Source organism: Hippocampus zosterae, chromosome 9 (assembly GCF_025434085.1).
Source record: "Hippocampus zosterae strain Florida chromosome 9, ASM2543408v3, whole genome shotgun sequence".
Classification (NCBI taxonomy): Eukaryota; Metazoa; Chordata; class Actinopteri; order Syngnathiformes; family Syngnathidae; genus Hippocampus; species Hippocampus zosterae.
The window spans coordinates 24,906,354-24,930,551 of record NC_067459.1 but is presented as its reverse complement, the minus strand read 5'-3'; the positions used below and the strand labels follow the sequence as shown (position 1 = coordinate 24,930,551).

Below are 24,198 nucleotides of genomic sequence, written 5' to 3'. Positions count from 1 at the left end.
CCCCCGCCTACTGCCCGAAGACAGCTGGGATAGGCTCCAGCACCCCCCGCGACCCTAGTGAGGATCAAGCGGCTCGGAAGATGAATGAATGAATGAATAATATACGGTGTGATTCAAAGGGCCTAACGGGCAGAGTTAACGCAGACTCGCGTCTCTGACGCACAAATAAAAATGCACGCCGACTTGTCCAACCTGAAATGCAGCAATCTGACTTGTCGGATCGCGGTGAGCGTAACCAAGGGCCACCGGGCTTGTCAGCGGTTACGCAAATATCAATAAGTTCCCGCTTCGTCCCTATGATGCACATCGGTGAAATTTCACTTCCTCCATAATACTCACGATCACCTTCATCACAATAGTTGGATTTGTTGATAGTCATTTTCGCTCACTCGTTTGCACGCTGTCGCGCATGCGCATGTGTACGGACGTTGCCTTCACGCGCTCCCAACACTATGCGTTAAATCGAGGGACGATTGAAAGAAAACGGACGATTAATTGAAATGAGATCATTTCATTGGCTTTTATCTCAATGTCATGTTCGTCTGGAGAATTCAATTGAATAGCACCCCTTCACAAACCGCAATTATGATGTCGATCGATGTAAATCTACGTGTCGAGTACAGTTCCTGACACGGGCGGATTTGAAGTGAACGAATTCTCCACAGTGAGCGGCAAACTTTTACTTACTTCTCACAATTAAGATGAACTCAAAATAGTAAAGTGATCCGGAGAAGGGTTCGCACAAAAGCGTGTGGTTTGTCGTACACGTGACTAATCGCAACGGGGAATCCCGAGGCGCTTCCGCCTTGAATAAACTCTTTCCCACAGCACGTGAACGTAGCAGGAGCACAGCACATTCCCGGCGCACCGCTCGCGACGAGTTTCGAGTTCCGCGTCCAGTGTCCCAAGCGGGAGAACCGGCGTCGTTCCTGGTCAGAGCAGCCCCGAACCGGCCACCGAGGAATCAGCGACTGGCCAAGGCGAACGGCGAATCGTAGCTCCTCAGCGAAGTGAACCGAAACCGGATAACAGCGAGTTTAGGGGGCGTTCGTGTAGCGTTTGCTCAGTGGGGACCGCGGTAGATGGAACGTCGGTCGGACTCCGTTCCAGGGCGACTTCACCTCGAGTAAACATGTTGAAGAAAGCTCGGAGGAGGCAACCGACGGCGTGAAAAGTGACTTCCAGGTGGACGGCAATGGCTTGATTCCTGCGCGCGACACCGCCGCTGTCAGGGGCGCTCATGTTTCTTTCGTTGCGAGCCAGAGAAAGTTTGCTGCGCTTCACTCGGAAATAAAAGCGCCGTTTTGTGACCGCGTCAGGCTCGCCAGCATGTCCAACCCCGCGTTGAGGAAGAACCACTGGACCTCGCGGCTGAACGAGTGCGCCGTAGCCAAAGATGCACGGGGGGCCTTGAACGTGCCCCTGCGCGGCGGGGCCGAGAACGGAGAGTTCGCGTTCGTCGGGCAACTCGAGCAGAACCGAGTGCTTTACAACAGCGGACGGTTAAACGACGGAGAGCTTCTTCTGGAGGTGGAGAACACCCCCGTCTCGGGATTACCCTTGTACGACGTGCGGGCCCTCATCGAGAGCTGCAAAGGTCCCGTCCGGCTAAAAGCCGTCAGGCCAGGTAAGAACCGAAGCGGCGTCGACACTCGCGACAAACCGCCAGCACGTTCACGCTCCCGACCCCCCTTCCCTATGCCCCAATCCGCCTTTGCGTCTATCAACACAATAGTTGAGATTTTCAACTTTATTGAGCAATCATCAAGTCAAAAATTGAAAAATTGTCTGGGCGGCATAAGGTCCAGAGGATCGTTCTTGAAAATGATGATCCGACAAGTCAATCCGCTTGATGCTTTTCATTTCCTGACATCGACTCCCTCCTTCATATTTAAGTCAAACGTTTCCCAACCTTGCGTCCCCATTCAAGCCTTTGGTTTTTGTCAGCCATGGTTGGCTGCCATTGTCCGAAAGCTCAAAGAAAATATTGGGCCCATCCATCCATCCATCCATCCATCATCTACCGCTTATCCGGGGCCGGGTCGCGGGGGCAACAGCTTTAGCAGGGAAGCCCAGACTTCCCTCTCCCTAGCTACTTCTTCCAGCTCTCCCCGGGGGATCCCGAGGCGTTCCCAGGCCAGCTGGGTGACATAGTCTCTCCAGCGTGTCCTGGGTCTTCCTCGGGGTCCCCTCCCGGTGGGACATGCCCGGAACACCTCACCGGGGAGGCGCTCAGGAGGCATCCGAATCAGATGCCCAAGCCACCTCATCTGGCTCCTCTCGATGTGGAGGAGAAGCGGCTCGACTCTGAGCCCCTCCCGGATGACCGAGCTTCTCACCTTATCTCTAAGGCCAGTCTCGTGGATTCTCTTGGTTGCGACAAGATTTCTGCTGCCTGTCTTTCCAAACGAGAGCAGCAGGCATCCTCGCGCGGTGGCCGTTTGTGTCTCGTTCATGGTCGTCTTGACCCGGCAGGCCCCCGCCCGGCTTTGACGTCGAGCCGATGTGACAGCTTCCTAGCGAGCGATGGCAAACTGCTTTGGGGACGCGCGGATCCCGAACGGCAACGACGCTCACGTCACGTTGCCATGGCCGAAACAGCCAACCGCATTCAAATCGGTCATCCATCCATCGATCCATCCATTTTCTGAACCGCTTAATCCTCACTAGGGTCGCGGGGGGTGCTGGAGCCTATCCCAGCCGTCTTCGGGTAGTAGGCGGGGGACACCCTGAATCGGTTGCCAGCCAATCGCAGGGCACACAGAGACGAACAACCTCGCTCACACTCACACCTAGGGACAATTTAGAGCGTCCAATCAGCCTGCCACGCATATTTTTGGAATGTGGGAGGAAACCGGAGCACCTGGAGAAAACCCACGCAGGCCCGGGGAGAACATGCAAACTCCACACAGGGAGGCCGGAGCTGGAATCGAACCCGGTACCTCTGCACTGTGAAGCCCACGTGCTAACCACTGGACTACCGGGCCGCCCTTATCAAATCGGTCAAGAGTGTGAAAAACCACTGTGAGATCTTGGATCTTCAGCTAGCGCCTTGCTAATGAGAGCCTCTGGATGATAGCGTTCATGCTAGCCGCGTGTGGATTTGCGCCTGGCGGAGTTTGTTGAATTAACTCCTCTTTGCTTCCATGCAGCTTAGCTTCCGCAAAGATCTCTGGCTTGAATTTGCATGTCTTTGATCTCTTTTATTTTTAATGCGAGCACACGAGCAGGAGGGAGAAAGGTAAGAAGTGTCGGCTATAAGCGCCTTACCTCCCTTGGGATCAAATCGTCTCGAGTGTGGGTCGGTGCTCGGCGCCATTTGACGCAAAATCCAAGTCACCAGCTAAATGTTGGTCAAGTTACCTTGACAAATCTCTTCCCGAGGGGTTGACGCGAGTCGTCTCGCGTCAACATCAGGAAACGCACGTTCCCGAGAGCTTGAAAATCAAACGAAACGTCTTCGCGTGACGAGCGGCTTTCTCGGCCTTTATTGTGGCGCAGCATCACATGCGATTTGCCGATAAGAGTCATTTTCGTGGATCTGCCGACTGGGAATTCCTGCAAATGAGAGCGCGCTGGGAATGCGGCGCCGGGGATTCATCTCGTACCCCCCCCCCCCAACCCCCCCCTGCTACAGCCGAATCTTTTGCCATGTCTGAGCAATGCGCACTGCAGGACAGACGACAAATATTTCTTTTCTTCCGTCGATATAAAGGAGACGAGGAATCGCACTGGCATCTCCTCAGAAGGGGTCAAAAGTCCCCCCCCCCAAAGAAAAATCCGGCGTTGCTCCTTCAGTGCCCCCTCCCCCCCTTACACATGAACGGTGTTATCAGACACAACAGCTGGAAACACAAGTGTTGAGGTGTTAAACATTGTTATTGTGGTGCTCCCATACCCCACCCCCCCTTGCCCCCCTCCCCTGCCCCGAATTCCTGCCTCACTTCCTCAAAGCATTGTGGACTGCTGGCATTTCCTGCACGGTCGGGCAAAGGTTTCGCACACACCGAGGACCCTTTTGACTTATCCGGCGGCGCCGCGTAGTAAGATCACGTGACGGCCGAGCAAATGGTGACTCTTTGCGTTTCGGCGACGGCAACAAAATGGCGGCCGGCGCCATCGCGTGGCAACTCTCTGCTCAACTACGTTTGGAGGGAAACTCTTGATTTGCCGCTTGCTTTCCTCTGGGCAAAGGGCAAAGGTCAACCACCTCAAGGTTGGGCCCTCGCTTGACATTCTTGAATCGGTGGTTTTTGGGGGCGCAAAACGGCGCCGCGGCGGCCATGCCGGCGCCGGCGCCGGTGCCGAGTCGGCTCATTCCGCACATCCGAAAGCGATGGACGGACCCGTCAGTTTGGTTGAAGTGTTTTCTATTTGTCTGTGTCGCAAGGCCCGTCTGACAGGTTGGAGCGAAACCGCCGCATTCTTGTGCTGCACCTGTCGGCGGCTGCGCTGGGCTGAGGGAGGGGCGGGCGGGGGAGGGGGGTAATCGACCATGTTTGGGGAAATGGCGCCGCGCGCACGCCCGCGGGAGTTTTTGCCATTCGAGCCGGCCACGAAAGATGCTTGAAATGGTGTGGGAAGTGGTCCCCCTCCCCCCAAATCCCGGTGCTATCTTGGAGAACTCTGGCGTCGCCCGGCTTCTGTCCCCCCCCCCCCCCCCCCCGGCGTGCAAACGAGGCCTCTTTTTTGGGCTTCCGTGGCAAAGCTGCAAGCTCAAGCTATCGTCTGATAACCGGCGAGCCGGCGGAGGGAGGAGAAGCTTTCGGTCTCATGATCTTGCGGGGGGCGGGGGGGGGGGGGGCGGAGGACTTTGTTGAGTTGCGTGAGGATGAACAGACGGCATTCCCGGCATTCCTTTGCCCGACGGCCCCCCCCCGTCATCGCCTTCTGGCTCCAGTGGACGGTCACTGGGGTGCAAGACAATCTTGCACAAGTACGACACCTAACAAGCGGCGCGAGAGAAGCGCGTCCCGTCACTTTCAAAGGCCAGACCCGCCCCCCCCCCCCCTGGCCCCCCCGGTTTGTGTCAACTGAGCGCGCACCTCCGCTACATTTCATCAACAGGTGAAGGATGTGTCCGAAGCGCCGTCTGCATGGGTGAAAATGCATCGCAGCGGCGTGGTGGATTGAAATCCCCCCCCCCCCCTCCTAGCTCGGAAGATGCTGACGTCACTCGGCTGGCTGTCATGGGAAGGACGTTTTGGACCCGGGCATCGATTGCAATCTTTGCGGCTGTCCCGCTCCACCCAAGTGCAGTTGGGAGTCAACGGGGGCCGACAACTGCGGCAAACCCATTCCTTCTTGGGGGGGGGGGGGGGGGGGGGATTACAGAGCCGAGTCCAAAGATTTGACCAAGTCAGCCCGACGACACCCGCGGGGCAAAAATCTGCAGAGAGCCGAGTCCTGTTCACTTCCTTTTTCATCCGCCAAAATAACGAAAGAGCCTCCGAAACAATTTCTGTCCGGCTTTATAACAAGTTTTGTCGTCGCGGTGCTGCGCGTCTCGTTTGGGACAGCGCCCCCTTTGTTCGCTGGCCGTGGCGAGGAAGACGCTCGCCATTTTCGGCTCTCTCTGAGAAACTCCGGAAGAAGCTTGGCTTTGTTTGTGTTCCCGCACCGAACGGAGGCCACGGTGACCTTTTTCTTGCTAACGCGTCTCTTTTTTTTTTTTTTGTTTTGCTCCTCCCGCAGCAGGCAAACCCGATTTGCGCCAAGGTTCTCAAATTTGCACGCCGGCGATCGGCAAACATCGCAAATCCTTCGGCCAACTTCCCGCCGCCTGCTCGTGTTCCCTCGCCGATTAGCTGAGAATGCGGCAAAGTCATCTGATCTCTGCCGGAATTGCCACACTGCGGAGAGCACAAAGAATCCTTTTTTTTTTTTTTTTTGCCGCGCTCGGGGCGAGGGCTATCTTTTGACATTCCTACTGGGCGTGCGCTAAAGAAACATTTTCATGGGCGGCGAAGGATCGGCGCTTGAAAAAAAGACTTAACGGGCGTCGCCGTCTCCGTGACGACGTCGGCTCAATGCCGTCGAATGACTTCACTCCCTCTGTTCATTGATCAATTTGATAGCGGCCGCCGCTTGATTCCGGATCGATTTCGGGACTGCCGTCGCTCCCTTCCGAGGCCTTAGCCTGCGATCGCAAGCTAATTACCGCGCGCGTGTCCGGCCTGCAGTCGCGGCGGTGGCTGAGTGTTGCCTGATGCTGACCCAGAAAGGAGCATGCCGATGTAATGAGCAGTGACTGCTCGCGCGTTAGCCCGCAGCACTGGAACGTGCAACTTTGTGACGGGAAATTCATGTTTGTTTGCCCCCCTCCCCCCATCATTTTAAAAAAATGGGAGCGTTAATTGCTGCCATTTTACCAAACGACACGCAGGCACGTGTGCCGCTGCATGCGTGCGCGTGCGCGTGTTTCATGCAGCAGCTGGCCTTTGCTGGCCGGCTCCGCCACTAGGAGGCGCTGCTGTGAGGATTTCTTCCGGGTCCGAGAACGTGTCACATGTCACCCGCTCGGCATCTGTTGCGACGGTCCCGGTCGCCCCCCCCCCCCCCCCTCGTCTGCGGCCTTTTCTCAAGGTTTTTCCCTGGATGGGCTTTTGGGAGTTTTTCCTTTTCCCTCCTGGGGCTTCGGCTTGGGGGGGGGGGATGTCGTGAATACTTGTGTCAACTTGACTGGGCACGTGAAGCCCTTTGAGATTCCTTTTTTTGTGATTAAGGGCCATAGAAATCAACGTGACTTGACGTGAGCGACACACACTCACACACGCGCTGTGCTGAACAACACCCCCCTGAAGGTGGCGCCGTTAATGACCCGCTTCCACAGTTTGCATCCACCCTTTTTATTTTATTTTATACATTTCAGCCACCAGGGGCTCCGGTGAGCAGGAGCCAAGCTCACTAGGGGGCGGGCCCTGAACTCTGCTGTGACTTTTTCATTGACTTTCTCGACACATTCCCGCCTCATTTGATGTGCCCATCATTCTTCCCGCATGACGCGTCGGGTTCATCAAGTGCTGAGGCGTGGGCCCGGCGTGAAATCTGGCAGCCGACGGGACGGCCGGTCACATGAGACCGAGACGTCGGCCCGCCCGTCTGCCGTTCCTTTTGTTGTTGTCACGCTTCGTTTAGACCAGAGGGTGGCAGCAGACCGCGGCGGACTGTGACCGCCGATCACGCCGCCGCCGCGCTGTTTTTACTCATCTGGCGGCTGTTGCCATGGATACGGGGCGCAGCCACTCCTGCGATACCAGGATGCACGTTGGAGGGACGGAAATAGTCGTCTTGCGCCCTGCGTACCTGTCGTGTGTTTGTGGAAACGCTTTGTCAAACATCGGTGTTGATGCGGCTCGGGGCCCAGGATTTCCCCTTCATTGAGGGTCACGCGGGTTCCTTCCACCCGCTCTCGAACATATGGCTAAGCCCGGATCACGACAAGGAGCCATGTTTAACTGTACACGGCCGCCGCGGGCTGAATCAACGGAGTCACCATCAGCCCTGATGATCTGATTAACTGCAGCCCCCGGGACCAAGTCTTCGCTCGGGGAGATTGGTTGGTCTTGACGTCGCTCGACATAAGTCGCGATGCTTCAGCCGCTCGCCGATTAGGGACGGGCCGAAATCCAATTGGCGTCAAAGCCGACTTGCTTGAAAGATGTTCACATCGAGATTCTGCGACGGATTTTTGTGCGACCCCCTGATGGAAAAAAGTCAGCAAACGTTGACTGAGCGACTTCTTATGCGGGCCGCTGGACGACGATGTCTTATTGTTGACCCCTCCAAGTGGGGGGGGAAAGAGCAAAAGCAAAGCAATCAGTCAAACTCTTGCAAAGACTGACGTCAAATTGGCTTACGTGCTCGCCCCCCCCCCCGAAAAAAAAAGTAACACGACGAGAAGCCGGTCAGGAAAGCGTCACGTGTTGCTTTCATCGACCGCTGCATTCACGCGCTCGCGATATCCATCGTGTTATTCAACACGCGCGAGTCTGTACGCGGTTTCCATGGAAACACAATCCAGGGCCCTCTCTGACTGGCCGCTCGCCCGGGAAAACCAAAGATGGCCTCGGCAGCGATGCCACAAGGTGACAACGTACGGCAGGGGTGTCCAAACTTTTTGCCAAGGGGGCCAGATTTTATGTGGTAAAATGTCGGGGGGCCGACCTTGGCTGACATTCTTTACATTGAACAACAATATTGTTCAACAAATTTTAGTAAGCCAGTCTGTTTCACATTTCCATTTTTATTTGAATTTCAACAATCTTAAGAATTTCTTTTGGTTCATTTGAAACAGGAATTTGAAATATGACATATCAGTCAATATAAACACGGAGTGATGTCTTGTTAACTCGTGAGTGATGCCCTCTAGTGTCTAAATGCTATTACTCATTTAGTGAATGCTATTACTCATTTAGCCACTAGAGGGAAGCAGTACTCTATGAAACATCACTCACCAGTCGACGAGACCTCAGTCAATGCAACACGTCTTCCATTGCGCCCAACCTGCGGGCCAGACGGCACTGATTTTATGACGGGGGCCGAGGGCCGGATGAAAGTCGACCGCGGGCCGGATTTGGCCCGCGGGCCGGACTTTGGACACGCCTGACGTACGGTATTTGATCGAAAGGGGAGATCGGTTCGAAGGCGCCGACGAGCGCCATATCGGACGCAATCCCGTTCTTGTGGCGCGCGTTGTTTCGCGCGGTCGCTAACGCGGACGGGCATTATTACGCCAGGAGCGATGGATTGTCCGCGGGATTTGTTTTGATGCCGTGACCATCCGTTTCCCCGCTTGTGTCCGCAACGGCAGGAAATAAGCTGGACAAGGACCTGAAACGCTATCTGAGCCAGCGCTTCCAGAAATCGTCGCCTGACCACCAACTGCAGCAAATCATCCGAGACAACCTCTACCATCACGCCGTGCCTTGTGAGTCCGTCAGCACCTGCCGCACGCATGCACAAACTGCACACTTCAACTTTATGCTTGAGGAAATTTGACCAAAAAACTAACTTGACTGGACTTGAAACGGCTGCTTCGAGCTGTGAGTCCAAATGGTACATGAGTAAAAAGAAATAGGAAAGTCGGAGCGCGGAGCGCTGCTTGTTTTTTTTTTTTTTTTAATGAAATGAAGGTGGGGGCGGCCCGGTAGTCCAGTGGTTAGCATGTCGGCTTCACAGTGCAGATGTACCGGGTTCGATTCCAGCTCCGGCCTCCCTGTGTGGAGTTTGCATGTTCTCCCCGGGCCTGTGTGGGTTTTCTCCGGGTGCTCCGGTTTCCTCCCACATTCCAAAAACATGCGTGGCAGGCTGATTGAACACTCTAAATTGTCCCTAGGTGTGAGTGTGAGCGTGGATGGTTGTTCGTCTATGTGTGCCCTGCGATTGGCTGGGAAAAAGTTCAGGGTGTCCCCCCCGCCTACTGCCCGGAGACAGCTGAGATAGGCTCCAGCACCCCCCGCGACCCTAGTGAGGATCAAGCGGTACGGAAGATGAATGAATGAATGAATGAAAGAAATGAAAGTGATGTATGACTTTGGAGTTTATTTGACACGCGGGCCAAAAAGGCTCGTTCTTGCTCGTGATATGAAGCCCCGACTTCTTACTGAAGCTTTTTTTCTCCTCCGCTGGCTTCCCGATGAGTTTGTTCATTGTGCCCTTCTGACTCGGTGGGAAGATGGTGAAGGAAGATCAAATAAATGGCCAATCGGTCTGTTGCACTTGCGTTTAGAGCACAAGTCCATTTAACAAACCTTTTGGGCTCAATGGTACAAACGTTGCTGTATACCCGCTTTTCTTGTTGTTGTTCTTGTTGTTGTTCTTGTTGTTGTTGTGCTAGCCGCTCTTTCTGTTTAGAGCATTCCTAAGTCCAAAAACGTTGGGGCTTCTGATGAATTTGGCGGCCACGCCTACCCTTTACGAGCCGTCTCCGTGTGAATGGGGGCGTAGTACGCTGGCAGGGGGTAGGGGGGGGGGGGGCTCTTTGAGTGGCCAGCGCCTTCGGTCAAATGGAATCAAAAGAACGGTGCCAAACGGAATGAATGATGGGAGCGGCACCCCGAGACGTGCGGTCCCTTACGCCCCCCCCCAATCATTTCCATAATACCTGTCCACAACGAGTATTACATGGCACCGGACCCCATATTTGCCGGCACTGCCATTCTCATCAGTTGGACAGAAGCTCCACCGCGGACGTTAACTCATTCAGTAGCAGCTATTTCTGGGCCAAGTCTGAAAAGACGTTTAGAAACGTCTTTGGGAGTGAATGAGTTAAGAATGTGTTAAGGTTCATGAGACGTCTCTCAGGGTGAGCTCATGCCGTTCCGCTGGCCTGTGTTGCTAATTGACATCGATACAGATCCGATTGTCTTCAATAACATCCGACTGACCAGGGATGGCGATTTTCCGCGGATACGTGGAAATCCGCCGATTTATTTCTTAAATTGATCATTTTTTGTGAATCGTCTAAATCCGTTGAGAAAATATTAGGGGGGGGGGGTCAGGTGCCTTATCGTCGAGTTTTCACAAGTTCTCCCGATCAGTCTTTCCATCTTCCGATTGTAAACAGCCCTGCGATTGGACGGGTATGATGTCTTACTTGTTGTGATTGGTCGCCCCCTCCAGGCCACGCCCCTTTTTACACTTTTTTCCATCACTAGCCATTGCCATCCCTGACTTGCGTTACTTGTACATCCGAGGAAGATTTGGAAAACTACCACCTGGCACCCGCTCACGTTAAAGACGAGCTCGACAGGTTTTAGTCACAGCCGAGTCTGAGATGGAGATTTTTAAACCTCAAAACACCAAGAAGAGAGTTCCGTTTATTTCGAACGAAACCGCGTGACATCAGCCGCAAACACTTGAAAGTCTTGTGATCGTATCAAACCTATTTGACATCGTCGGCGGGTCCGGACCAGGTGGAAAAGTCATCGAAAAGAAAGAAATCAATTTAAAAAAAAAAGGCTGCCGCGATCACCTTCTATTAACTCGTTTGAGATGACGGCAGCGCGCGGCGACTCCCACTTCCTTCTGACTCGCCGTTTCTCGTCTGGGAGACGGTGACAACGGTGAGGTGCAGAACGAGAGAGGACGAGTGCGATTCATTTGTCACATCTATCGACCGTCCTCTGCGGCTTTTCGCGGCTGAGGCGATTTGAGGCTTGCGGGAGTCGCGAAGAGAGAAAGAGGCAAAAGGCGCAAATGATGGGGGTGAACGTCCAGGAAAAGGGGAGGCTGGGACAGAAAGAGGGGAGGAGGGCGGGAGCAGGCGGGCGTATGTGAGAGGGGAGACGGCGGAGCTCAGTCAGTCAGTCAGTCAGTCAGTCGGTCAGTCAGTCGGCCGGCCGGCCGGACGAATCCGAAGGCAGAAGCCCCCGAACTGCTCGCCGAGGACGGCGTCGAAAGCCGCTGCCCAGACGGCGCTTAGCTTTGCTCCCTTTAGCTTAGCATCACAAAGCCGGACAGAGGACAGACTGCCGGCGAGGGTGACGCGTCCAAGGGGGCCGCCGATCTTTTTCTCCCCCCCCACCCCCACCACCACACACCCCACACCCCCCCAGCCAAACGGATTTTCCTCTCCTCCCGTCTGCCGTCGACGCTCAGGGAAGAAGAAGAGGCCGACTGGCGGAGGGGAGGTACGTCGCTTTGCGCGTCGTCCATTTGGAGAGGGGTTGATGCTGCGATTTCATGCTTGGGGGTTGGGATGGAGAGCCCAGGATGGCTGCGCGTCGGGAGTGAGCGAGGGGTGGGGGGCAGGTGGGGTGGGCGAGACGACGACGACGACGGCGGCGGCGGCGGCGGCGGCGGCACGTTGCCGGCCGGCCGTAATGGAGGCTGATGTTTTGTGGTCAAACTGAAGCTGTCTTGCCTCTGTCGGCTGCTGTCTGCCTCTGCTCGTCGAGTCGCTGTCATTGCTCGCATGGAGATTGCACATGAGATCTGTTTCGAGTGGAAACACTCCAGCTCGGTGTGTGTGTGTATATATATGTGTGTGTGAGTGTGTGTGTGTGAGAAACGTGGTCTGTTGACACGCTTTGTGTTCGTGGAAGCGCTGACGGCATCTGTATGTTTGTCGGAGCGTTTCCTCTTCTCCTTCGCACTCCCTTTTTCTTCTTTCGCACGGTACATCTGCCTTTTTTTTTTTTACCCTGCATGAGCACCCCCATAGCCCCCCCCCCTGCCACCCCCGCCCCCTCTAATGGATCCTTTTCGAGGCTTTCTTTTCCATTTCTGTGTCGCTGTCGGGATTTTGCTGGGCTAGCCCACGGTGCTTTTTGCTGGGTGCGATCGAAAGACAAAAGGCCATGTGTGCGTGTTGATTATGGGGTGGGGGTTGGGTATGGCGAGTGGGGGGGGGTTAAGCGTTTTCAGGCTGCTTTCTGGCTGATTTAGCTTGACTCCCCACAAGTGGCCCTTCGGGTTTTTCTTTGTCCTAGCTCTCTCTTTATCAAGGATTCTTTTGGGAAGAGGGGGAAAAATCAGGGGGGCTGGGTGGGGTGGGGGGGAGTCCGGCGTGTGCAGGTCTGTTTTGATCGGTAGCGGTGCGTGTGAATCCACGGCCTCGTCGTTGTGCGCCCGTTTCAGTCATCCTGAGCTGCGACCCCCCCCCCCCCCATCCCCCGACTCAAAAGAGCCGTCCTTCAGGAAAGACGTCTGCAGCAAAACCCCGTTTGAGATTGAATTCTCCACCGCCGCCGCGGAAGGAGAGCTTTGAAAAATCAGGTGGGACGGCGATGCCGCTTGATGGTCGGTCCCCCCTCCCCTCCCCTCCCCGCCGCCCGACAAGCGAGGCCATGTGAATGTTGCGTTCGGTGTCCTGTCATTTTGCTTGGATTAACCCCCGCCCCCCAAAATACCAGTGGGGCCGTCGCCCTCGCTCTCTGCGAGTGCATGCGGAACACACACGCTAAAAATAAAAACAAAAACAAAAGCAACCACCATGGCAAGATGGTGGGGGCGATCCGTTTTGGCTTTGGAAAATGACGACGGCTGGCTCCGTCCGTGGCTTCCAGCGGAAAATGTGCGTCGTCCTCACAAAACGCTCGGCTTCTGGCGGCTTTTCTGAACGGCGGATCCTTTTTCGTCAGTCTCTCCGAATTTCCTCTCGTCTCTCGTGATCAGATGAAGAAGTGCCTCTGATAAACCAGCCACAAGTACAATTAAAAAGCAGGCTTTTTGGGGGGGGCGTTGCTTTGCGGTCCATCAGATTTGACTCCAACTCGCTCATAGGGAAGATAGGGAACTTCTCAGAAATTGGACTGACGCTAAACCGAGCCCATGCGGAGTAATCGCCGACAAATTTGGCATTCTCGTTGACGCGTATCTTTTTTTTTTTTTTTGTTGGTCTAATTTTGTGGGACTTTTCGTCACACACCCAGCTGAACAGGGCCGCAATGTTTTGACGATCGGGCAACCTCGTCGTTATCGGCAACCTCTCCTTTCCTCCGACTACATCCGAGTCTCGTCTGTTCATTTAACCGCCGTTGAGATGAAATTGCAGCTCGATTTCAGCTCGATTAAGTCGGAGACTTGAGGAAAGAACCGGACGCGAAGGCGGGACGCGATCTCGATGACGCCGAGACAAAGCTTTCAAAAGAAACGACGCAAATCAACGAGCACGGCGCTCTCATCCAAGTCAGGCAACTTTGCGCGACCTTTACGGCGACCTTGACGTTTCTTTTTATGCCTCCGACATCAAACGGGCTTTTGCTTCTCAAGTTCTTCCTCCTTTCCTTTTTTTTGGGGGGGGGGGCGTAAGGGGGGGGGGCATCTCAACAGGAACGTCTCTGTGCGTGGCTCTGTCTTTCCTCTGCACTGCATGCAACAGCTTGCTCAAAGGAGCTTTGTGGGTTGGGGGGGGGGCGTGGGGGGCATTGAATTAAGTATATAGAGATGACAGGGTCTAACCTCCCGGGTTGGGTTTAAGCCAAGCTTCCATCCACTTTATTTTGGTTTTGTTTTGTTTTTAATCCCCTTCGAAAGTGCTCCCGTTTCCTCTTCCTGTTCGGTTTTCTTTGAGTGTGTGTGTGTGTGTGTGTGTGTGTGTGTGTGGCATTCAATTCCAAATTTGATTGCCCAACTTTTAAGATTCATTTGGGCCCCGACTCATATGGATTTTGTTTTTTTTGCCAATTGCCATTTTTTTCCCACAGAAAAAATATGGGAACGCATTAAATGCCCCGCCCCCCTCCCCAAAATCCATGTCAGTTTTTTTTGGGGGGGTCCTTCACCAGTTACAAGAGTAAAGACTAGTTTGGCTAGTCGACAATACTTTGTCCTTTTTTGTATTTGTTTAACTTTACAAAGGATTTCTCCAACTGCGGCATTTGCGTTGCCATGAAGTGATGGCTTCAAAAATCAAAAGCAAGACGCCATCTTTCATGTGACTAATCTCAGTGTTTCATTGGCCAAACGACGATGATGATGATGGAAAGGCCGAACTTGGGCCTGAAGAATGCAGCGCCTCAAGCGAATAGAAACAATGGCGGGGGGGGGGGGCATACCTCCATGTCAGAGGCATGAGGCACGTGCGGCCCAATGTGGAGTTTGCCTCCCCACATCTGCGATTCATCACCAGTGCAAGGGAGCGTGGCCGCCGCGGGAGGCTGTCCCCAAGCCCCCCCGCCCCCACGCGTCCATCCGGCGTGGCTCGCGTCGTGTTCTGAGGTGGCTCATTGCAACTTTTGCGGCAGCTCTCCGTTCTGAAAGAGCGCAAAGGAACAAGGTGAACAGACGGCGCGCGACATCGCTGCGCTGTCCGTGTACCGCGGACGCCGCATTGCCACGCAAAAGATGGCGGCCGCAAGTGATCCAGTTTCACTCTATTTGCCCCAAAGCGATTCTTCATGACCTCGCGTTTGTCGTGGACGCCCGTCAAGTCTTGTGATGAGTGCTGTGAAGATTTGAATGCTCCTCCACGTCACAGTCAATTGAGACATTCTTCGTCAACTGACAGCAGTGGCAAAGTGGCTTTTTTTTTGGGGGGGGGGGGGGGTGATTTTCCAGAGTGTTTTTTTCTTTTGTATTTGTTTTGTGTGGTGACTTCCTCCTCTCTTCTTTGAATGCTCAGGTACTACCCGACCCCCCCGGAAAGGAGAAGTCCCCGGTGTAGACTACACTTTCCTTTCGGTTCAGGACTTTCTGGAGTTGGAGAAGAGCGGGACCCTGTTGGAAATCGGAACATACGAAGGTACGTTGAAAAACGAGCATCCAACCTCCAACATTTGTTCACAACAGAGCGTTGCTCTAAATTCACAACTTTTCACCCAAAATGCCATTTTTTATTTTTTTTTTACCAGGGACTGAATGTTGCGTCTGAATGTCTGTTTCTTATTGATTCCAAGTCGAAAAGAGTATCGTGATATTGATTTGACTCTTCAATTGAGGATGGATAAGATCCACTCCTAAACTCTGCAAAAAATATATATTTTTTTGATCACTTCAATGTGGTACGAAGCACATGCGTGTGTGTGTGCGTATGTGTGTGTGTGTGTCTCGTTCAAATCCCCCAATTGAGAGGCTGGCTCACTCACTCGCTCGCTGATGCACTCACTCACCTGGAAGTAGCCCCCCCCGCCCCCCGCCTTTAGAATAAAGACAAGCCGCCTGTCCAACTAAGCCGTCAAACGTTGTTGTAACGTTGTTATAACGTTGTTATAACGCTGTTAGCGTTGAATCTGGCCAAGCGCTCGGAAGACCCGCGTTTGCCAAATCCTCACCGCGCTTCAAACTTTTGTAATGCGGTGCCAGGGCGGCGCCTCCCCGGAGACGGCTTCCGCGGGGCCCGATCGTCCGTTGCCGCTCTTTTGTTTGTCGTCCTGCTCTCAAAGGACTCGGCCGGATTCCATTGGACAAACTCAAAGCTCTCTCTTTGCACGGAAAGGCCAAACGCGCACGCACGGGCCAACAAAAGCCTTGACCCCTCCGTGCCCTCGACTGAAATACCCCCCCCACCCACCCCTGTTTTTTTTCTTCTTCTCATTCCTCTCCTTTTCTCCCTCTCCTCGGTTGCCTAGGAAACTATTATGGGACGCCCAAGCCGCCGGTGCAACCCCCCAGTGGGAAAGTGATTCCCAATAGCAGAGGCGGTGATGCCCCGCGGCCAGACGGGCTCAGCGGTAGCCGGTCCGGCTCGCCAGACTCCACGCCTCGACGCAGCAGCTCCTACAATGACATGCGCAATGCCGGAATAGTGTCCGGAGAAGCGCCGCGGGAGGACGACCAGGACCTCCCTGAAATGAACGGTAGTTACCCAGGTATGGAAAGTTTTCCGTCAAGTTTTTCGGGTTTCAAACTCCCTCTCTCATCCGGAGCGGCTTTCATCGTCTCTCTCTCTCTCTCTCTCACATGCTGTTGTAGCCTTAAAGTACAAAGTACTTTCATCGTGTGAGCTAACAAACCTGGCGGGGGGGGGGGGAGGGAGGGGGGGAGGGAGGGAGGGGGAGGCTCCTCTTCAACTGCAACCTGACAAAAAGTCAGTCACGCTCTGTTTAATGTCGACGATAACGGCAGAATAGGATTTCTCTTCACGCTGCTCCGTTTTTAGAAGGAATCGGAGGGGTGAGCTTTTTGAGTGCGGAGCGATCATGAAGGCTGTCGGGGAAATGAAAGCCAAAGAGGGGGAGAGCGGCTGGCAAGGCGTCAAAAGGGCGCACGCGCGAAAAGAACGCGGCAGCCGAGGCGCGCGGAGCCGACCGGGGCGGCCCAAAAGGTCTCCGGTTCGAAACCGGGCCGCTCCGATCTCGAAGTGCGGAAAGGCAAAGTCTCGTTTGTCGGTTGTCGACCCCGGCAGGAGAGTCGAGTGAATCGGACGAGACTCATCATTCGGCGAGAGCCTTCAGCGCTCGCCGCAGTGACCCATCCTACCTTGGGACCGCCCCCTCCCCGCCGGCCACCACGGAGAGCGCTCGGCAGACTCCCCCTAACCTGAGCCATCCTCGGGAGGAGGATCCTCAGGGCCCTCTGCCTGACAACTGGGAGATGGCCTACACTGACAGCGGAGAGGTCTATTTTATAGAGTAAGCGCACTTTTACATGCAACGACATGACGCTGCGTGAATCGACGACTCGATCGCTGCGAGAAGAAAAACAAAAATACTTTCCTCTGGTTCATTTTCAGCCACAATACAAAGACCACGTCTTGGATAGACCCTCGGTGCCTGGACAAACCTCCGAAAACCTTGGAAGAATGTGACGATGATGGTAAAAATGCTTGCGTGTCGCATGTTGGCGTGTTTTGTTTCTTGGGACTCTGCTCGGTCTTCAAATCGGTGTAAGAGTCCCAAAATAAGAGCCGGGCGGGCTTCACTTGCCCATGACGCTTTTTTTCAATTTGAATGTGTTTCTGGCAAGGGAAAAAAAAACAAAAAACTCAACGAGAGAGTCTCTGGGTGGGATCTAGCACGGATATAGCAAGGAAAACAAATTCGTTTTTTTGTTCAGCCAAACGGGCTCACGTATAGCTCGCAGTTGATGGTGTGAGTCCACCAGAGATGGCCGCCTGAGCCCATTTTGCCGAGTCGTCCTCCGTCCGCCACTGGGGTACCCTTCTGTCGTCACCCCTACTTCCTTATTCATATAATAATCGTCGTCCGTTCCAGCCCCCCGCCCATCCCCATTCGTTTGTATGATGTTATCCTAGCTCAGTTTTCCGAGATTATTTGCCGAATTGAGATTGAAAATTAAAGCCACATACAATATGGCGGATGGGCTGCCACGTCGCTTTGACCTGCTTTAAACGTTTTCCGCTACAGAAATGAAAAGAAGATTCATATTCATTTTAGTTTTCCAAAGAGTTTATGGCTCCCATGAAATCTTGTGTTGAAAGAGTTCAGTGCCCCGCCCCCTGCCGCACCCCCATTCGTTTGTATGATGTTATCCTAGCTCAGTTTTCCGAGATTATTTGCCGAATTGAGATCGAAAATTAAAGCCACATACAATATGGCGGATGGGCTGCCACGTCGCTTTGACCTGCTTTAAATGTTTTCCGCTACAGAAATGAAAAGAAGATTCATAGCCATTTTAGTTTTCCAAAGAGTTTATGGCTCCCATGAAATCTTGTGTTCAAAGAGTTCAGTGCCTCCCCCACCCCACCCCCATTTGTTTGTATGATGTTATCCTAGCTCAGTTTTCCGAGATTATTTGCTCAATTGAGATCGAATATTAAAGCCACATACAATATGGCGGATGGGCTGCCACGTCGCTTTGACCTGCTTTAAATGTTTTCCGCTACAGAAATGAAAAGAAGATTCATATTCAATTTTAGTTTTCCAAAGAGTTTATGGCTCCCATGAAATCTTGTGTTCAAAGAGTTCAGTGCCCCCCCCCCCCACACACACACACAAACACCCCCCCCCTTCCTCCATCCCAGAAATGGGCTGCTGCCCATCTCCGGAGCCCACTTTTTTGCCTTCCATGATACCGTGACGCCATCAGCAATCCGTTTTCATCCCCTCGCACTCGATATGATCGTGGGCGTTTTATTCGACCAGGAATGATCGGAGCACAAACTCGCAGCACGTGCGCATTGTGTGAAGGAAGAGTGGAGTCTCATTTTGCACCCTCGCCATCGTGTGGCCAGATGTTGCTGTTGCACGTGACTAATGCACTTGTTCGTCTCTCTCTGCCCTCTTGCATCTGCCATGCTGTTGAGTTTAGAAGGGGTTCATACGGAGGAGCTCGACAACGATCACGGTGAGTACAACCCCCCCCCCCCCCCAAGGTTTTCTGTATCGATGTGCAGATTGTATGTAGACTTTTTGTCCATCAAGTCATCTTTGGGATCCAATTCTTTATCCGCAGTTAAATATCAAGTCCCATGTGAAGCACCTTGCCACGCAGACGCTCATCAAATATTTCCCTTTTTCATTCGTAGTTGTCAAGAAGTGTTTTTACAATGTCTCCAATAGCATGTAGACAAGCAACATAACCCGCAGCGCCTCATCGAGACGGTAAAAGGTCCTAATGAGCTCATCATCTCCCAATGAGACATTTTACCACACACACACACACACACATGACCTTCTCCACAAACACTGTGTGCGATGACAAATCTGGCCTTTTCAGAGAGTGTCGAGTCATGTTCACACACATGAATTATCACGCCGTCATTTCCTCTATCCATAAATGAGAAGTGATCTGAGAAAGTTATAATCAGCATTTCTTGATGGGAGGTCCCCGATGTTTTCCTCTTAACACCGACCGGCACATACTAGCCCAACACGCGCTCGATTTAGGTGTATGTGTGTGTATGTGTGTGTTTTAAAAAGACTTAAATTTTGAACGACAAACTGGAAAAAGTCATTTCAAGGCAACATGATGCTCATGCATGTGGACTCAAAAGATTGGGATGCTGAGGGATCACATTTGAGACTGAGAGAGGCAAAAGGTTCCCCCTACTGGCCGTACCCGGAATAGCTATAGATACTTTGTGTGTCCCCCCACCACACACACACACTTTCTCACCAGGCCGGTCTTGTTTTATTCTCTTTTAGAACTTCCTCCTGGGTGGGAGAAAATAGATGATCCAGTCTATGGGGTCTACTACGTCGAGTAAGTGGTGCATTCTCTTCCAAGTCACACACACACACACACACACACACACACACACACACACAGAATGAGTGAATGCACCGGCTGTGAAATAAGAGGAGAGAGACTTTTTATTGTGGATTTGGTAATGGGTTGAGATATGTATGACATGCACAGTCATACACGGACGCCGCCATTTTGGTCTTTTTCTGTAATGGAGGCCTTTTTGTTTGTTTGTGCGGCTGTCATTTTGAGATGCGCATGCACCCGCACGCGCACGCTTGCTTTGTGTGAGGCCGTTGAGGACAAGGATGAATGGAAAGATGTTTCGTTGCTCATTCGTCATGTTGCTCAAATAGTTCTCGGGCGTCAAAAGAACATTTTGTTGTCCTCGCCTGTGGGGTTTATTTTGGTTTTTTTTTCCAGTCCTGTTTCCGGTTTTGTGTATGAGGCAGAATGTTCCAGTCGTATCCGTCTCTGGAGTTTTTAGTCTGCTCCAGATATCACGTTAGCCATCGCTGACATTCAACTATTCATTCATTCATTCATCTTTCGAGCCGCTTGATCCTCACTAGGGTCGCGGGGGGTGCTGGAGCCTATCCCAGCCGTCTTCGGGCAGTAGGCGGGGGACACCCCGAATCGGTTGCCAGCCAATCGCAGAGCACACAGAGACGAACAACCATTCGGACCCACACTCACACCTAGGGACAATTTAGAGCGTCCAATCAGCCTGCCACGCATGTTTTTGGAATGTGGGAGGAAACCGGAGCACCCGGAGAAAACCCACGCAGGCCCATGCAAACTCCACACAGGGAGGCCGGAGCTGGAATCGAACCCGGTACCTCTGCACTGTGAAGCCCACGTGCTAACCACTGGACTAACAGGCCACCCGACATTCAACTAAAACAAACAAAACCCAATGAAATGATTTCTCCTGTTGTCGCCTTTGCCCCCTTCTCCAAATGTGGCGCTTTGAAGTCATATCAACAGGAAGACCCAGTACGAGAATCCCGTCTTGGAGGCCAAGCGGCGCAGGCAAGTGGAGCAGCAACAGCCTCCGCTACCAAGCCAGCCGCCAGCTGAAGGTGAGCGAGCGGCCCAAAGTCGGAGCTTCCCTTTCCCACTGGCCCCTCTTTCCTTTCACCTTCCAGTCCACCACCTTTGCCGCTTGTCTTCCAGAATGGATTGAGGACTCCGCGTTTGCCGGGGTCCCTCTGGCAAGTTATCCCGCCAACCAGCAAGAGACCTACAGGGACCCTCCCACCGGGCCCACCGTGCCAATGGGACAGAAACGTAAGTCAAGTCAACAGTATTTATATATTGAGCACTTTCAAACAGCCATCGCTGCATACAAAGTGCTGCACACGGAGCAATTTAACCTGTAAAAAAAAAAAATAGTGTTTGATTTAAATCTCGTATGCTTGGCTTTAAAGTGGCGGCCCGGTAGTCCAGTGGTTAGCACGTGGGCTTCACAGTGCAGAGGTACCGGGTTCGATTCCAGCTCCGGCCTCCCTGTGTGGAGTTTGCATGTTCTCCCCGCCTGCGTGGGTTTTCTCCGGGTGCTCCGGTTTCCTCCCACATTCCAAAAACATGCGTGGCAGGCTGATTGGACGCTCTAAATTGTCCAGAGGTGTGAATGTGAGCGTGGATGGTTGTTTGTCTCTGTGTGCCCTGCGATTGGCTGGCAACTAATTCAGGGTGTCCCCCGCCTACTGCCCGGAGACAGCTGGGATAGGCTCCGGCACCCCCCGTGACCCTAAGTGAGGATCAAGCGGTTGGGAAGATGAATGAATGAATGGCTTTAAAGTGCGCACTTTTATCCCGTGTTTTCAACTCTTGCAAAGAATCAGAATCAGAATCATCTTTATTGGCCGAGTATGTACAACACACAAGGAATTTGTCTCCGGTATAACACGCTGCACTAGTATCATCGTAAACAACAAAATCAGTGTCTTGGAGTACGATGAAAATCGCTTTTTATTACCGAGAAAGCATTTTCTGTCGCCGGCATGGCAAATTGGCTTTTGCAAAGGGTCCGTCGTGCGGAAATGTAATCGTCGGCCCTTGGTTTCCAGGAGGAAAGCCCTTCTTCACCCGCAACCGATCGGAACTCAAGGGGACTTTCATCAATACCAAGCTGAAGAAGAGTCGCAGAGGTTTCGGTTTCACCGTGGTGGGAGGCGACGAGCCGGATGAATTCCTGCAAATCAAGAGCCTGGTCCTCGACGGGCCGGCCGCCCTGGACGGCAAGATGGAGACAGGTGAGGGGGGGGGGCGCTCCGTCGATGGAAGCGCGGCCGGCCCGCCGATGTCCCCCGTCTCCCTCGCCTCCTTTTTTCCCTCCCCAGGCGACGTGATCGTGAGCGTCAACGACACCCGCGTGCTGGGCTACACCCACGCCCAAGTGGTGAAGATCTTCCAGTCCATCCCGATCGGCTCCATGGTCAACTTGGAGCTGTGCCGGGGCTACCCCTTGCCCTTTGACCCCGACGACCCCAACACCAGCCTGGTGACCTCGGTGGCCATTCTGGACAACAAGGAGCCCATCATCGTCAACGGTCAAGCGGCCTCCGAGCGCACGTACGACCTGCCGCCGCCCGTTCGCTCCGGCCAGAGCGACGGCGCCGGCCCGGCCGACGGGGGGCCGGCTCTCAACGCCTGCCGCGGCCCCCGCAGCCCCTCCTCCGAGGCGGCCTCGGACGGCGGCTCCCGGCGCGGCTACCCCGGCGACGTGGTCACTCTGGCCTCGTCCATCGCCACGCAACGGAGCTCATCACGGTGCACATGGAGAAAGGAGACAAGGGCTTCGGCTTCACCATCGCCGACAGCCTCGGCGGCGGCGGGCAGAGGGTCAAGCAGATTGTGGACACCCGCGCTGCCGCGGCCTTAGGGAGGGCGACATCATCGTGGAGGTCAACAAGAGGAACGTGCAGACCATGTCGCACAACCAGGTGGTGGACTTGCTCAGCAAGTGTCCCAAAGGCACCGAGGTCACCATGTTGGTGCAGAGAGGTGAGCGCCAAACGCGAGTACCGCGAGTGGGATGTGGAGGGAAGGAAATGTGGGGGAGGGGCCAGGGGGGGGCGCTCTCTGCCTTTCTTAGCTCTCGTCAAGTCAAGTCAACAGTATTTCTAGAGGACTTTCAAACCGCCATCGCTGCACACAAAGTGCCGTACACGAGCGATTGAACATGCACAATAAACAGTAAGACGAATCTGTAATAAAGGTGGTAGAAAGCACCAAGCAGCAAAATCAAGAACAAGTCAAGTCAAGCTGAGAATTTGGATTTTCTTCCCCCCAAAACATCTCTTCAAAGATTTCAATGGTTCCCACCAAAAGGCAAGATGTTCCAATGGATCGTCTTGAGAGTCATTTGTTGAAACGGCCACCTTTGTTTCAAACGAGGCTTGTGGGCGTGCTCTTCTTCAACGCCCCGCCTCCTTTTGTCGATGCTGCCCCGAAAGCATTTCCAGCACGCTCGCGGCGTCTCGGCTTCCCTTTCCGAAGGCCGGCCTTCCTCAATGCAGTCCATTTGGCCGCCGTCTTCACACCTCCGCGCCCGCTGCCTTGAATCTTAAGTCTTTTGTTTCCATGACAATGCCCCTGCTGCTAATCGTCTCCCGGGTGGGAAAAAAAAAATGCAAGAGTGTTGCGAATATCTGTCGCCACTCCTTGTCATTGTGTGGAAAAAAAAAAAAACATCAAGGATGACGAGCGGCAAGCAACGGCACGCAAACTGCTGTTGTTGTTGTTGTTGAGTCACCCAAGGCGCCTCAGGATGATCCTTAGTAGCGCTAGACTCAGGATGCTGTTGCTGTCAGCACGTTGCTATGGCGACAGATGGAGACGCCGCAAACGTTGCGGATATGCGCACGTCGACGCTGCGGATTTCAAATCGGCCCCCGAAACACTTTGCGACGGAGCAAGCCGCGATGCCGAATCCTGAGCCTCCGGAGCGAAATCCGATATCTTTGGAAATATCGGATTTCAGAGCTCGCTCTGAAGGCCTCGCCCCTAAAACGAAGGATGGTTATTGATTGAGCAAAAAGTGAAGCGATGGGAAGGGGGGAAGGGGGCGGAGCCTGCCGCGCGGAAACGGTTCGCGTTCATGAACAAGCACGGATGATTACCGGAAGTAGGGCCGGGAGAGGGAGACTCGATGGAGGCGGCCTCAGATAGAGGGAGGGGATGGGGGGGGGGGGGGGGGGGGGGGGGGGAGTGTGCGCAAGGAAATGAGCGAGCAAGAAGCGGGTGGGAAAAAAGAAAGGGAGAGGCGAGGAAGGAGCGGCGAGCGGCTCTCGATGCCGGAGCCTCGGACGGCGGCCATGGGAAGATGGTCTCAGTAAGGGGGAGAAGTGACGCTTGCCTGGCGATTCGTGTTGACCATCTTGGATTCCTTCTCCAGGGGGGGGGCGCGACGGGGCACGGCGCGCTTCCGCTCTTCTTTGCTCTTCTTCTTGTTTTTTTTTTTTTTTCTTCCTCTCCTCCGAACTCACAACTGGCCTTTCTCTCTCGCTCTCCGCTCTCTCGTTCTCCGTCTCGCGCGTGCATACATCATGCACCCGTGCGGAATAGCCCGGGTCTAGAGGGTCGAGCGAAGCCCCCGGGGCGGGTGGGGGGCGTGAGTGGGGGGGGGGGCAGTCAAGGCAAGCGCCGGCCGCAGCAGTGATG

The 24,198-nt window shown here is 53.9% G+C and overlaps 1 protein-coding gene and 1 pseudogene across 2 annotated transcripts in view; one reads left to right on the top strand and one right to left on the bottom strand.

The window, feature by feature from the left end:
• Window positions 1-24,198, bottom strand: part of LOC127607513 (GATA-binding factor 2-like) — a 142,216-nt gene that overhangs the window by 96,323 nt on the left and 21,695 nt on the right. The window lies entirely within an intron of this gene.
• LOC127608005 (membrane-associated guanylate kinase, WW and PDZ domain-containing protein 1-like) overlaps window positions 810-24,198 on the top strand; it is a 25,029-nt pseudogene continuing 1,640 nt past the window's right edge.